This window comes from Salvelinus sp. IW2-2015, unplaced genomic scaffold (genome assembly GCF_002910315.2).
Source record: "Salvelinus sp. IW2-2015 unplaced genomic scaffold, ASM291031v2 Un_scaffold4750, whole genome shotgun sequence".
In the NCBI taxonomy this organism is placed as follows: domain Eukaryota; kingdom Metazoa; phylum Chordata; class Actinopteri; order Salmoniformes; family Salmonidae; genus Salvelinus; species Salvelinus sp. IW2-2015.
Genome location: NW_019946019.1, coordinates 38,092 through 41,528, shown reverse-complemented (window position 1 = coordinate 41,528; position 3,437 = coordinate 38,092).

The following is a 3,437-nucleotide window of genomic DNA, read 5'->3' as shown; positions in this document are numbered from 1 at the left end:
ACAACAAAACATTTGGTGATGCCGTTTCTCTTTCTCCTTTATTTTTGCCTGAGAAGACCCACGGCTTCAGTGCAAACCCTCCTGCTTTTAGAATCAGCTCCACATTCTTTGTGATGACTTCGAGTTTTTCACGGCAGTGTTGGGATTTCAAGATGTCATCGACGTAGCTGTGCTCATGTAATACTTGGCATTCATCTGTGAGGTGGCTGAATTGAGGCAGGGTTAGCCGTCTCCCTCATAGCCAGTTGTGCTATGCACCCTGCTGGCTTGTCCCCGATATTAAACTCTGGTATTGGCGTATTGTTCCACCTCATCGCCCTCTGAATCCCGCCACAAGAACCGGTGTAGATGGACTTCCCTCTCCTCGAGCCACACAGAATTGTACATTTTCTGACGTCTCCTAGAGCGGCGTAGGAGCCTTGGCAGAACTTGAGGAGGACAGCTCGAATCGGTGATGAGAACGTCAGGGCCTTTCATCAGAAGGTCATTGAGACTTTGGCCTTTGACTTCTGACTGCTGTTCCAGACAAGTCTTACCGGAGTTGTAACAGAGTGGGGTGTGGTGCGATAAGATGACTAGTATACCAGACAGGTCCATTCCAGTTGGTTAGATCCTCTTTGGTCAGCTTTCTTGCAGCCCGGCGGTCAACCATTTCGTGGACTTGAGCACCATAGGCTTTTTTCCACTGCGGTTCTTTGGCGAGCTGTCTCTCTGTTTCTGAGAAAGGTTGCCTCCACTGCTTTTATGTTGTTTTTGCAATGTAGATGGGTCAATGAGCCATGGATACCTTGCATGCCAGTGTGGACTATCACTGTGGTCATCAGCACCAACATAAGTCAGGCCATCCTTAACAACTTCCCGCTCCCTTTCTTCAGCCAGAGTCATTTCTTTGCCACCAAGTTGACAACTGCCGCAGCGACATTCTCCACATTTTGGGGTGCAGGGGGCGCCAATGCTATCCCATCTCCACCACTCAATAAAATCCCGAGTGGAATAGCAGAATAAGAAGACTTGATGGTAGGTTTGGCGCAGATATGTTCTTCATACATCAATGCTGCTGTTCTCATGGATCTGGCGAAGTGCGCTCTGGACTGGTGTGCTGTAACTGTAGTCTCTTCAAACAGACCAGGGTGTGTCCCTGCAATTGTCTTTCCCAATGGCCCATCCCATAGTACAAGGTCCCCAACAGTGCGTATTTTCTGTGGACCAGTCGCCCTTCCTTATGGCTTATCAAAAGCTGTATCTGTCTTGGTCTAACAAGTTCATTTTGGGGACATCTGGAAAGAATTTTTGGAGTCTTTTGGCTGTCACATGTTTGTGAATCTCTGCAATGCTGTCCAAACCATAGCAGAGGGAGTTGGTGGGATCTGACATTGCCTTGCTCTGTGCGGACCCGGATCTTTAGGAGGTACCGTTTTTGTGGTGACTTGAACTTTCATTCCTCCCACACCATGGACAACAAGGGTTAGGCTTCACTTCTAAGGTTCAAACGATCAGCTGCATCATGAGTTATATAGTTTGTATCCCGATTGCCAGGTCGATCAAAGTCCCAACTTTTTGTCCTGCATTTCCGTGACCTCTAAGAGCATCATGATGACTGGCCACTCCACTATTCCATTCTCTGCTAGAAGACTGGGTGGGTGGACACAAGAGAGGTTCTGGCTATAGTGGTTGCAAAAGGCATTGCAACACTTCTCTGCAAGTTCAGGTGAGAGACTTTTAATGAACTCTTCTTGGGCTTGGGTGTAACGCTCTCTTGTGTTACCTCCCACTTTGCTGTTATTGGACCTCTGGACGACATTCCCTTTGATGTACCAGCTCTCCGGGCAGAAGTAATAGTGTGTTCTGTAACACGCTCTTCTATGCAGTCTGGCCTCCTGCACAGAAACTCTGATTTACAATAGTCACCTTCCTTGTGAATCTCCAAGCATCTTTTGCAGGCTCCCAGCTTCAGGACAGCATCTCTTTTCTCTGACAGCTTAAGCGTGCGAAACTTTTGGCAGAAATATAGCCTTTTCTTATGCTTGCAGTCTCCGCAGACCACACATCCTTGAGCCTGGTCGCTTAGTTGGGTGGAAGTTCTGGTTCGAGCTGCCGAGGTTCAGATTTCGGTTTTGGTCCTCCTCTCTCAGTTGGTCCAGCTTCTCATAGATGGCTTCTTGACCTTGAAGAAACTTGTGGAGGTAGTCAAATCGCTTGTCTTCTTCAGCTTCATCACCTTTGCCAGCTACATGAAGAAGCCATTCCTTCTTCAGGCCATCAGGAAGTTTACTCTCTATTGTCTTTGTTACAAGAGGGTTCTTTATAGCACCGGTCTTGCCAAGCCGTTCAGATCGACCAGGGCTTTTTTCTACAGATTGGATGAGCTCAACAAATCCTCCTGGGCTGGTTACCTTTAACTGCTTGGAGTCTTTGGAGCTCTTCTACTATCTCAAGGCTATAGTTGTCTTATTTCCAAAGCGGTTCTCCAAGACCCGGAAAACCTCCTCAGCAGTTGTGTAAGTTGTAAGGTGAAGGTCTCGTATGGTCTTCTCATCCACACTGTCGAGAAGTTGGAACTTTTTAACCTCTCTGGATCCAGTAGGTTCTGCCTGCATCTGGAGCGCTTCCCAGTCTTTTTTCCACCGGTGAAAAATCTCGGCGGATGCCAGAAAACTTTGGGAGGGGCAGCAGGCTTTAATTTGCTGGTGTGACCACAGAACTGTTTGAAGTAGTACTCAATCTGCTGGTTTCTCCTCTAACGTGTGCCCCTGTAAAGTCTGCTTGTCTTATTGTGAGATTTGGCAGGATAGTTTCAAGTTTGTGATAAGACTCTGGAAATGTTGTTGCTCTGCTGGGGGGGCCCAGCACTTCAATGTTTATGCACCTCCTTCGCAGACTTCACCAAGTTCTCTAGTTGTCCGATCATGAAGAGATATGCATCTTGGGTTTTTACTTGGGTCCACAGCTCCCACATTTTCTGCTTGCGACTCTGCTGTTTGTAATTGCTTGTGTCAGTTCATATTTCCCCGAAATTGGCCCACAATGTCTTTTGTATGAGGTCCTTTAGCTCTTGCAGTTTTTTCTCACACTCTTTGGCTGTTTTGACCAAGTCAGACTTCTGCTGCTCCGCTCAACTCCTCTGCAATCAGAGTTTTCTTCAATACATTGCCCCTCTACATCATCGTTGCTTCCAGGACTTTGCCAGCTTCTGCAGTGAGTTTCCTAAAATTGGTCTCTGAGCTCCTCTTCTGACATCATTGTATGCATTCGTAGCACATTATTGGCCAGACGGGAAACTGACGCTTCGCTGATGTCCTTATGGTCTTTTAGCTGCTCCACCAGTAATGAATCAGCCATTTCAATCACAAGCAGGCAGCGGGAACAGTCTTTACTTGTCTCTCTGGACACGTGTGGTCACTTTTCTGGTCCTTTCCAGTCTTGAGCCACGGTTTTCA